Here is a 13,082-nt window from a genome sequence, read left to right on the forward strand (position 1 = left end):
CAGGAATCCCATTCCTCATCAGCTGGGAAGTCAGGGGGAGGGCAGGATGTGTCTCGGCTGTGACAGTCTTCATTGTCTCAAAACATTCACTGTCTGGGTCTACACATGCTGAATGGCCCCTCGAACAGAGTACTAGAGGCCAATCAATGTCCACAGTCTGTACTCCAGGTCAGTAGCTTGAGGATTGGAGGGAATGTGAGAGGACAACTGCTTGTGTTTATAGAGCACTTTAATATAGTCAAACATCCCAAAGTGTTTCATAGAGACGTAATCAGGGAAAAATTAACACCAAGACAAGGAAGGAGATATTAGGAGGGGATGACCAAAAACATGGTCAAAGTGGTGGGATTTAAGGAGGGAATTCTAAAGCTTGGAGTCTGGCTGTTGATGGTAGGGTGAAGGGTGAAAAGAATGGAGCTGGGGGAATGTACTAAATGACAAAATTGGAGGAGTCCAGAGTACTTGGAGGGAAACGAGGTTAGAGGTGACAAAGATAGTGAGGATTGGAGGCAGTGAGGGCTATGAACCAGTGTAGGTCAGTGAGCACAGGGGTGATAGGTGTGAAAGTTAGGATAGAGACCACTGAGCTGGTTTATGGAGGGTGGAAGATGAGATGCTGGACAGGAAAGCATTGGGATGGCCTAGTCTAGTATGGAAGCAACAACAGCATGGATGAGGATTTCAACAGATGAACTAATGCGAGGGTTGGGGATGTTAAAAATGGGCGAAGAAACAGAGGGGGAGGTAGGCGATCTTTGTGATGGAGAGGGTTGTGGGGTCGGAAGCTCAGCTGGAGGTTGAAGAGGATGACACTAACCAATTGTTGTTGGAGATGAGAGTGGAGAGAGCAATCAAGAGGAATTTAAGGAATGGAGGAACTGGAGTAATTCCTTGAGCCCGTTACACATTCAATTAGATCATGGCTGATCTTTATCTTAACTCTATCTACCTGTCTTGGCTCTGTAGCCCTTAAGCCCCCTGCCTAACAATAAACCTATCAATCGCAGACTTTAAATTTTCAGTTGACCTCCAGCCTCAACAGACTTTTGTGGGGAGAGAGTTCCAGATTTCCAGTCCCCTTTTTGTGAAGAAGTGTTTGCTGACATCACCCCTGAACAGCCTGGCTCAAATTTTAATGCGATGCCCCCTTGTTCTGGACTCTCCCACCAGAGGAATAGTTTCTCTCTAACTACTCTATCAACTCGAACACCTCAATTAGATTACCCCTTAATTTTCTTCATTCAAGGGAATACAAGCTCAGTCTGTGCAACCTATCCTCATAATTTAACCCCAGGAACATTCTGGTGAATCTACGCTGCTCTCCCTCCAAGACCAATATATCCTTCCTGAGGTGCGGTGCCCAGAACGGAACACAGTTCTCCAGATAGGGTCTAAACAGAGCTCTGTACAGCTGGAACATAACTTCCACAAGGACACAGTTGGTTTTGGGGAGGAGAAGTTGTGGGTTATCTTTTCTCTTCAGGATGGTCCAGGAGTAATGAGCAGTTTTGGTAGAGGAAAGCTTGTGCTTGTCAGATTTGGCGAATGATGGCCAGACCAGTTGTGCAATCGATAAGCTTAAAACTTTAGCCCTTGGACTTGAGAAGCAGGGAGATTAACCAGGAAGGGAGTAAAGGTAATGTTAAAAACAAGAATGTAGAAGCTGGATACGAGGGAGTGGTTAAACCAGATTGACGGCTACAGAAGCATTGTGGTGAATGGAGGGTCAAAGGGTAGAGAGTTGGGAATTAGAAAGCGCTGTCCAATTCACCTGGAGGAAAAATGTCTTCCAGGAATGGAAACTGACTGGTCCTTGGACCCATGTGACTCCTGGATCTCAGTAACCATAGGTGGGCTTATATGATGGAACTGAGCTCTGTGCTGTGCTACAAAATTTCTAAATTTCTAATCTTCAGAATTGGGAGCTAGACTAAAGCACTGGGATTTTAAAGAAACATCTGTCTGTAGTACTCGGAGAGACTTCTCCTTGATGTCAGTGTGTGTGTGTGTTGGTAAAGTGATCTAGCTCCCGGGTGTATGGAGTAGAATCAGACCCTTCTTTAGTTGGCGATATCCTCTTTAGGTAATGGGTGTTTGACTAATACCACAGGTAATGTTTGTACTCTACTGTCGAGGAAGACGACTAGCTTGAGTATGGTGAGGTGAGTCTCTAAAGACCTGAGTTCCCTCAGCCTATCATACCTCGATGTAATAACAGTGTGATATGTTCACCATACAGTCTTCCAAGATTCATTTCATATTTGGGGAAAGATCCTGATCATTTTCAAATGCTTTGTTATTTTGGTTGATTCAAAGTTTGGTGCAGGCTGAATATTGTGTTGTTCTCTGCTATCAGTTTTCTGTATAGTTTTGTAACCCAAAATAAATTCACTTTTTAGTTCAACCTAAACTATCTGATTTGTCAGTATAGTGTGTTCCTATTCACTGAAACACTCAGGAGCCTACAGTGAGAGTCCTATTCACAATCTATTGGTCAGTGTCACTGTGGGCTGGTATACTTTTCCCATTAAACAGTTGATAATTTCCAGTTCACAGGAATCATAATGTTTCCCTGAGAAAAAGACTTGCATTTATGTATCGACTTTCACAAACACAAGGGCTGGAATTTAACAGCCTCTTCCCTCCCCCCCCCGACCCCACACCCACAATGGGCCCCCCCCTGGCAGGGCTGGTGAGCCATTAAAATGTCCATTCACATCACTGGGACCAGAAAATCCCACCGGCATTAGGGACTGGAAAATTCCAGCCAAGGTGTCTGAAGGAAGCCAATGTAAATGTAGTGAGAAACGAGGCACCTAATTTGCACACAGCAAGCTCTCACAAACAATAATGTAATAATGGCCAGATCATCTGTTTTTGTGATGTTGATTGTGGGATCCATGTTAGCCAGGACATCGGAGATAACTCCCCTGCTCTTCTATAACACAAGTGTCATGGAATCTTTAACGCTGACCTGAGAGGGCAGAAAGGGCCTTGGTTTAACTCATTTGAAAGATGGTACCTCTGACAGTGGAGCACTCCCTCAGTACTGCACTGGAGTGTCAGCCTCAGTGCTTAAGTCTCTGGAGTGAGGCTTGAACCCACAACCTTCTGACTCAGAGATGGGAGTGCTCACTAAGTCACGGCTGACAACTCTTAATATTTCTGTTCTATTAGATTCAGTTTCTAAGGGGTTAAGTCCCAAGACTGTGTACAGAATGCTTTTCCCCTGTAAACTGGCAGCCTGAAAGTTTGATTTAAAGTGGTAACTAGTTAGTGCTGCAGGTGTCAGTGTTGTCTTTATATCTGGGTTCCTGAAGCTGTGAAAGGTGGTAAAGTCCCTGGTGTCAGCTGGAATGGACATCTGAAGGGATTGTCTTCAATCAGTACTGCTGATTAGCCATTCTGCTTTCATTCACTCATGAAAGTTCCATTGTTTAACAGTCTGTCAGAAATAAAACTTGAGAAATAATCCACTTTTGCCAAGGAAGGTTAAACTTGGCCTTCATGATATTCTTGAGCTTGTTTTCAAATCTCCCCAAGACTTCCTGCACTTGAGTGTCAGCCATGTTTTTTTGAGTTCAGATCCTGGAATGGGACTTGAACCCACAACCCTCAGACTCAGAGAACAAGGTTGTGTAGGTTCAAGTCCAACTCCAGATGGTTTATTCCATGATCATTGATTAAAGTTGTTGCTGGGGCCACATGAATAATTCCTCAGGCTCTGGGCTCCGTATACATCTCCCACCTATCAGTTATTGAAACACATACATGTAAAATGAGTGAAGAAATCATCCTGTAGTTGTTTACATACTGCATTGATCATGAAGCCAATCAGATAAAACAGCTTCAATTGGTCATACCCATTTTTGTAAATGTTTAGTTTAGTAAAACTCCTTAAACAACTGCAAGTGCACAGGTTATAGCCGCGGGTTTACACTAGTTTACGTTGGTTTTATCTGCGTAATCCAGCTGAAATTGACTGTAGCAGGAATTTTAAATGTAACTTACCCTGTTTTTATGATGCCAGCTGATGTTACTACTGAACAAGACAGATCCTAGGGTGGAACCTATCTTGATAGATCCTAACTTTTATTTTTTGTTTAGGTAGGGAGTGGCTACTGAACAGAGTCACAGGAGTCAGCTGATGAACTTTTAACACAAGAATAAAACATGCATTAAACAAAAAAAGATGAACCAAATTACAATATTCCTTCACCCACACTATACAAATCTGTATATTTCTACAAAGATAATGATAACTTAAGTTACAAAAGCTATCTTATGTTCGCAGTAAGTACACAGTCCATGTAAACCAATAGGCGACCTGTGGTCATTACAGACCACACTCTGAAACCAAGTGACAGATACCACCCCAAACAGATGCTATGGATCTCTCTTCAACTTTTCCCAGACGCTTGTCACACCATGAGCCAACCGGTCTCACTGAACTCCATCTTTCACACGAGGGTTTCCAATCTCCGCTCTCCAAGAACTTGTTTTGGAATCTTCTCCCAAAGCGACACTTTCTCTCAAAAGCATTCTGCAAGGGTTCACCTCCAGGGTTTTGAATTCTCCTTCCAATGTTCCTCCTCCACCCCCCCCTCTTGATCGGAACCTACACATGCCTGCGTAGGCAGCTCGGTGAAGACTATTTTAATTGCTGGCAACTGTGACTCTTGGGTAGGTGTTGGAAGACCTGGAAAGAGGAGGAGGTAGCAACCAGAAATGGTGGCGACAAGTGTCCCAGCAGCAGCCCGTGTTTTCATTGCACTCCTTCACATCCTGGCTCTGTGTTCAGGCAGATGGTTTTACTTTTTCTGGTAGAGAATGTCAGTGGCCCCTTTCAACAATGTTGCTTAAGTTGTTTTGTCATCTTTAACAGCTGCAACCAGGGCAAACCAATTGCATAAAGGGAGCATAACATAGGCTCGGGGCCTCTTATTGGTGGATGCGAAGACACTAATCCTGTTTGAGGCACAGGCACTGGGTGCCTCTTTTGATACTTATACCAATATTGCATGTGGATGTCTGCCTTAGATTGTGCGTGTGTGTGTGTGCACTGCCTGTTGTGTTGGACATCTGCAAAACAGGTGAGTCACCATCAATTTAACTGAATATCAAAAAATGTCCGGTTTTTGGACAGCCAAATTTTGGATAATGTACCTGTATAACCTCAATAATATTGTATGGAGTTTCTGCTTTGTTTTTTCAACTATGAGAGAGTTTAAAATGGTGAACTTTCTCTTAATCCTCTCATCTTTATAATACTAGAGGAGGTCAGAGAGATAGGAGAGAGGACGAGAAGGAGAGATAGGATTAAAGAGGGGTAGGAGAGAGGATGAGAATGAATGAGGAAAGATAGAAAGAGAGGAGAGGAAATGACACTGCAGAGTAAATTTAATACAACACTCAGAGAGCAGCAGCAGAGGTCACTGGAGTTTTATAGAATAGCTGCTTCCCCAAGATGCTGGGATTGATTGATAACACTCACATGGCATTGAAGGTCACCTGAGGAGACTCACAGAGTTACCTGAACAGAAAGCAATTCCCCTCCTTCATGTAGTGTGTAATGTCCGTCTGAGAATACTCCATACGAACGTCACTCACTCTGGATCATCCCACAATTCTTTCATTGTCAGGAACTCGGACATCAGACCCATATTCGGGGAAGGGGAGTGACCTGATGGTCAGGTGATTAGGGACAAGGTCCATCCCTTCCTTCCGTGGCTGATGCCGCCATTTGATGCACAACACACTGAGGAGGAGGTGTTGTTTAATGACGCCCATATCTCTTTGAAGCAGCTGTTATGATATGGCAGGTGGTATTTGGCAGGCTGACCGAATCCACAAGGGAAACTTGGCCACACTATCACAACGATTTTGCAATTTGTATTTGTTAGGAGAAGGCTTGTGTACTGAAGTCAGAAGTAATGAGTCCAATATCACCTTTAGAGATTTCAAGATTAAATTAAAACATTAACAAAAGAAGAAAAATCTTAAGCACAAGCAAGGTTACAGCCTCACAGTTATAACATTTCACAAAATTGCTACTTAACCAGACTGCCAACTACACACCCCTTTAAGACAACAGTCCAAAGTAGTTTTTGAATTTATAAAGGCATTCAGAAATACTACCACAAGCACCCACGCGACAATTGATTTCCAAAGACTTTTAACACAACTTTGGTTACTGGAACAGCCAACTTCTGCAGGATGGCTGGAGGCTTTTTTTCCCCAAGTCTGTTTCACCCGGTGCACCTTCAAAATCTCACACAGCCTTGCATCCTTCTTTAAATACGTTTCTCCCTTTTTGATCTGTAAATCCGGTTGCTTCGGTTGTCTTTAGAAGTTACTTTTCCCAGAAGATAACAATCTTTCATGTTTTTATTATGGCCAACACTTTTGGGAAAAATAAATGTAATCACTTTGTTACAACTGGCAAGATAAGAAAGGCAATCTTATCATGTCTCTTTGAAAATCAAACACCTTTCCCATTTATCTAAAAATGCAAATTTCATTCACACTGTCTGCTGAGACTTCACTTTAGTTTACTCATCTCCATTTCAAATGCCTGTTTTACACCTAACTTCTTTGATAATTTAAACCTTGCAGTCTAATCATCTCTAGTTTAATTAAATTAGCCACACACATTGAACCATACACACACACAAACATAAGCCTGTTTTAAAACATCCCACAGTAATATTAGGAAAAATATGATAGCTTTGTTACACAGCTCACAGAGAGGAGCTAGTGGGGGAATGTTGAAGAACTGTTTCAGGTACTGGCTACACCTGTAGTATTCGCCACAGAGAGAGAATGCCCACAATGATCCTAGTCTACTACATGCTGAACAATATAACTGTCAAACAAGGTCTAGACTGGGACAGCCCAGCAGATGAACTGGGAGAGGTGAATGGACCGGGACATCCTGGGAGAGGGGACCCCTGGACAGGGCAGGACTGTCAGACATGAACTCACAGGGCATAAAACTTACACAATGAGCCCCACCTTACAGAGTCATTCTCTGAGCACTGGGTCATTCTCCTCTCTTCTCTTGTGCCCCTCTCTTCTGTCTCCTTCTCTCCTGTGCCCCCTCTCCCATGCCCCCTCTCTCCTGTGCCTGTGTTGATCCCACCACTGCACGTCATCGCTGCCTTGGATGCTGTGGGTCTTCCCCTTCTGATCTGCTGTTAAACACATCCGAGGCCAAACATCCCACACTGATGTTGTCAGTTTGAAAGACTCCGAGGATGAAGAATGTTATTCCCACACTAGAAATCTCTGTCAAACATTTACCGGGGGAACTGAGACAGCAGCTGCAATAAGTGAGGTTTTATTCAGATGGGACAATGACAAGTTTAAATCCCCACCTGATCTGCTGCTCAAAGTCGCCTCCGTTACACCGGTCAGTTTCCCAAACTTCAGGAAACTCATGTTGGTCCAGAAATATTTGGATTGGCTGTGAGAGACGTCAATCAGAGAGCCCCACCCACTCTGCCCATTCCCTCCCCTTCCTGTTCCACAGCTGCTTCACTTCCTGTAGGGACTCAAAACCAACTCAGGACATGGTGAGTGAACGAACACAATTTATAATAATTACATCACATAATATCCACACTAATCTTCAGGCAGCCTGACTATCCTGTGGGGAATCAGCTGTGGAAATGCCCCTTATGCTGTGTGAGAACATCCAGCTGAGAGAGCTGTTTACTCGGTGCTTTGTGCTGAACTGTTTGCCTGGAGCTGTGTGTTGGATATTGAGTGTGTTTATTGGAAGCATTTCCCTTCTGATTTACAGGCTGACTTTTGTTGATGGCTCATTACTGAATATGAGAAGGTGAGGTGTAATTATCTGGGAGGTGCAGAGTGTCTGAGGATTCTTACTGATTTCCTATTGTTGAGTTCTGTCTGTGTGTGTCGGGAGCTGGTTATTATCCTGTGGACTGTGAATGGTCAGTTCAACCTGTGTGTGGGGATCTGGATGTTTCCTGTCTTTTCAAATCCCTCCCAGACCTCCCAACACCCTCGCCCTCCCCCACACACACCCCCCTCCCCTTCTCTGTAACCTTCTTGGTTAAAAAGACAATAGCCAGATGTCCCAAAACACTTTAGAGCCAATGAAGTATTTTTGAAGTGTGGTCACTGTTGTAATGTAGGAAACGTGGCAGCCAGTGTGTGCACAGCAAGCTCCCACAAACAGCAATGTGATAATGACCAGATAATCTGTTTTTCATTGGTGTTGATTGAGGTGTTAATGCTGGTCTGGAAACCAGGGATAACTCCATGTTCTTCTACAAAACAGTGCCATGGAATCTTTTACACCCACCTTAGAGAGTGCAGGAGCAGTTTCATTTGAGACCTGAAAGACGACACCTCTGACAGCACAGCACTCCCTCATGACTGCACTGGAGTTTCAGCCTCAACGCTCCGCTCCGGGAGTGGGACAATGTTAAAGATACTATAGAAATCCAAGATGTTGTTGTTGCTGGACAGCACAGTGGCCAGCTCCCTGATTCAGGATTATATTGAGCTTCATGTGTTTAACCAGACCTTCCTTACTTCAGGTTTTACAGCCAGCTGTTCCAGAGGTTAATACTGGAGTTCAATGTGACCAGCTGAAGAGTTGGGTAAATGCTCAGAAGTGAGGTTATGCTTTGAAATTGATGCGTAGTGAGGGGGTGAATGGAATCTGATTTGATGTAGAGAAATGTAACTCTTTCGAGTTATCAACAGTCACAGATTGTAACTCTTTCCAGTACATTCACAGTTCTTGGTTTCCGGGAGTGGGACATGAACCCACAACCTTCTGATTCAAAGAGAAATGTAACTCTTTCGAGTTATCAACAGTCACAGATTGTAACTCTTTCCAGTACATTCACAGTTCTTGGTTTCCGGGAGTGGGACATGACCCACAACCTTCTGATTCAAAGAGAAATGTATGATGCACTGCTTTGTACTGTTTCCTGATCATTCAGCTGTCTTGTGTAACTGAAAACAGCTGCTTGGTTTGTAGACTGCATCTTGCTCATTAAGACTATCCATTCAGTCTGTCTGTTAGAGAGAGGCTGAGGTGGTCTGGGGTATGTTCAATGAAGAATTTTGGAGAGGGTACAGAAGAGACTTACGAGAATGTTCCAGGATTGAGGGATTACAGTGACGTGGATAGACTGGAGAAGCTGGGATTGTTTCCCTTACAGCAGAGAAGGCTAAGAGGAGATTTGTTAGAGATGTTTAAGATCGTGAAGGGTTTAGACACAACAACTAAAGAGAAACTGTTTCTAATGGTCGTAGGGTACTCCTGTAAGACACTCCTTAAAATCTACTTCTTTAAGTTTTTGATCATCTGTATTAATAACACCTAATGTGCCTCACTACTAAATTTTATTAACACTCTTGCAAAGCACCTTGGGACATTGAAGTATGCTAAAGTTGCTAAATAAATGCAATATAATAAAAGCCAGGTCACCCTCAACCATCTAAAGTCTGAGGAATATAACCCGAGTTTGTTTAATCTCCCCTCACAGTTTAACCTTTGCGGTCCAGGTATCATTCTCATCAATCCACACTCCCCTCCCTCCAAGGTCAATACATCCTTCCTATGGTGAGGGGCCCAGATCTGCTCCCAGTATTCAGGTGTGGTCAAACAGGGCTTTGTAAAGCTGAAACATGACTTCTACCACCTCATCTTTCTGATTGTTTTCTCTACCTGTTCATGACATTTTAATTATCTCTGTACCTGGCTCCAAAAGTCACTTTGAACCTCCACTGTTTCTAATTTTTCCCCATTTAGAATACCCTAATCTAGCCTTTGTAGGTTCAAAGTGCTGACACCGAAATCCATTTACCAGTTTTACCCTCTGATTTAATCTATCAATGTCCCTTTGCAATTTGATGTTTCCATGTACAATGTTTACATGAACATCTATCTTGTGTCATCAGTGAATTTGGAGATGTGTTTCTTTTATCCCATCATCTAAATCATTAATAAATACAGGGAATAGTTGAGGCCCAAAACAGATACTTGCAGGACAGCAACTAGTCACATCAGTTCTGAGGGAGTGCTGCACTGTCAGAGATGGGGGGCTACTGAGAAAGTGCTGCATGTCAGGGAGGGGGGCTACTGAGGCAGTGCTGCACTGTCAGAGGAGCAGCACTGAGGGAGTTCTGCACTGTCAGAGGAGCAGCACTGAGGGAGTTCTGCACTGTCAGAAGAGCGGCACTGAGGGAGTTCTGCAGTGTCAGAGGAGCAGCACTGAGGGAGTTCTGCAGTGTCAGAGGAGCGGCACTGAGGGAGTTCTGCACTGTTAGAGGAGCGGCAATGAAGGAGTGCTGCACTGTCAGAGGAGTGGCATTGAGGAAGGGCTGCACTGTCGGAGGAGTGGCATTGAGGGAGGGCACTGAATGAGTGCTGCGCTGGCGGAGGATTGGGGCGTGGGGATGGTGGCACTAATTGAATGCTGCACAGTTGAAGGTGCGACATTATGGGAGTCCTGCATGGTTGGAGAGGCCGTGAAGTGTTTTGCAAGTCCTCTGTACATGATACAGTCACTGGTTTTAATCTTCTAACTTTCAAAGCATGAAGAGGAGGTCCCGCACCCACCTCTGTAGGATTGGGTGGGCAGAGTGATTGTCATATTCTGGATAGATTGTCAATGTTTTTCTGTCCCTGATTGCCTGTGAGAGATGTCAATCAGAGAGCCCACCTACTCTAACCATTCCTCTCCTACACCTCTCTCTCAGCTGCTTCAATTCCTTATAGGGATTGAAAACCAAAGGCGGAGACAGTGGAGGAGCATAACTTATACAGATTGTATCCCATAATATCCACATTAATGTTTAAGACTGAATATCCAGTGAGTGAAGGAATATTCTTGTGCTGTAACATCTCTGGATAGTGTATTGGTGGTGGAGGAAGAGGGAATTGAGTCTATTGGCAGTGGCAATCTTTCCAAGTTTGCTGACGACAGAAAACTGGGGTTCTGAGGAGGAGGCAAGGAGGCTTGAGGGCGATTTAGACAAGTTGTGTGTGTGGGCAAACACATGGTAGATGCAGTATAACATGGATAAATGTGAAGCTATACCCTTCGATGTGAAAGACAGAAAGGCAGAGTGCTATTTAAATGGTGATATATTTTGAAATGTGGATGTACAAAGGGATCTGGGAGTCCTTGTACACCAGTCAATAAAGTAAATAGGCAAGTGCAGCAAGCAATTAGGAAGGCAAATGGTTTGTTGGCCCTCATTGCAAGAGGATTTGAGTTCAGAAGTCTTACTGGAGTTATACAGGGCCTCAGTGAGACCACATCTGGAGTATTGTTTGCAGCTTTGGTCTCCCTACCTAAGAAAGGATATACTTGCCATAGAGGGAGTGCAGCAAAGGTTCACTAGGCTGATACCGGGGACAGCAGGACTGTCGTATGAGGAGAGATTGGGCTGACTGGGCCTGTATTCACAAGAGTTTAGAAGAATGAGAGGGGATCTGATTGAAACATATAAAATTCTAACAGGGCTAGACTGACTAAATGCAGGGAGGATGTTTCCCCTGGTTGGGGAGTCTAGAAGCAGGGGCCACAGACTCAGGATACAGGGCAGGCCATTTAGGACTGAGATGAGGAAACATTTCTTCACTCAGAGGGTGGTCGACCTGTGGAATTCTCTACTACAGAAGGCTGTGGAGGCCGGGTCACTGAGTGTATTCGAGAAAGAAATTGATAAATTTTTGGATATTAGGGACGTCAATGGGTATGGAGAGAAAGCGGGAATATGGTATTTAGATAGAGGATCAGCCATGATCATATTGAATGGCAGAGCAGGCTTGAAGGGCAGAATGGCCTACTCCTGCTCCTAGTTTCTATGGCTCTGATTAGGGGACTGGCTGTGTTCTTGATCCTGTCGAGACTTCAGTGTTGTAGATGTTCCATGCGTGTGAGTGGTGAATATTCCATCACACTCCTGACTTGAGACTTCTCGACAGTGGGGAGGATTTGAGTGGTCTAGTTTTAGGTTCTGTCCTTAGTCTACTTCCCTAGTGATGATTAACATGGTGAAATACTCATTCATCAGTTGGGAAGGGGGTGGCAGTTTTCCTTGAACTTGTTTGACCTGAAGCTATGAGACTCCATGGAGTCAATATTGAGACTTCCCCACCTGCCAGTGGGATGGGACATACCCAGGGATGGTGACGGAGGAGTCTAGGATGTTTCCAGATTGATACAATTCAGTGAGTATCACTGCTACTTGACCAGTCTGTGGGGCAGCTCTCCTGACTTGGGTACTTGTCCTCAGACCTTGGTAAGAGAGACTTTACAAATTTCACTGGGCTGAGATCACCTTAATCTTATTCTGACACAGTGCCAGGATTGTCCAGATCTATCTGATTTTCCTCGTATTATTGGACTTTGTAGTGATTGTTTATCATTGTTTGCTGGGCCACTTCAGAGGGCAGTTCAGAGTCAACCATATTGTGTGGGACTGGAGTCACACATAGACCAGACCAGGCAATTGTCGCAGGTTCCCTTCTCTGAAGGACAATATTCAGAATTCTAGGACAACCTGAAAGTTTTCATGTTTGCATTTTGATTTTATCCCACAAATTTCAAAAGGTAATTCACTTTCACAACATGGAGTGGTTGAGGTGAACAGCATAGATACCTTTAAGGGGAAACCAGATTAACACATGAGGGAGAAAGGAACAGAAGGATAAGCTGATCGGGTGAGATGAAGAGGGGTGAGAGGAGGCTCATGTGAAGCATAAACACCAGAATGGACCAACTGGGCCGAATGGCCTGTTTCTGCACTGTAATTCTATGTATGTAACTTTCAGTGGTTGGATTTGAACTCAAACTCTGGATTGTTAATCCAGCACCAGAGCAATTCGGTTGCCATACCTGGAGACACATTAATTGAAATATCTTTTAATGCCCCTTTAAAGATTTTCCCTGAGGCCTCAGTCTTTCCCAAAAGCCTGGGCTTGGATTTGATAGTTTTGCCCAGTGCTGTGGCTGATAGCTGAATTTGGAACATGCAGTCTGAGCGAGTGCAGTATATCTAATTTCCCAGGATAAACCGGAACCCTT

The sequence above is a fragment of the Cetorhinus maximus genome, chromosome 21, assembly GCF_964194155.1.
Source record: "Cetorhinus maximus chromosome 21, sCetMax3.hap1.1, whole genome shotgun sequence".
NCBI lineage: Eukaryota > Metazoa > Chordata > Chondrichthyes > Lamniformes > Cetorhinidae > Cetorhinus > Cetorhinus maximus.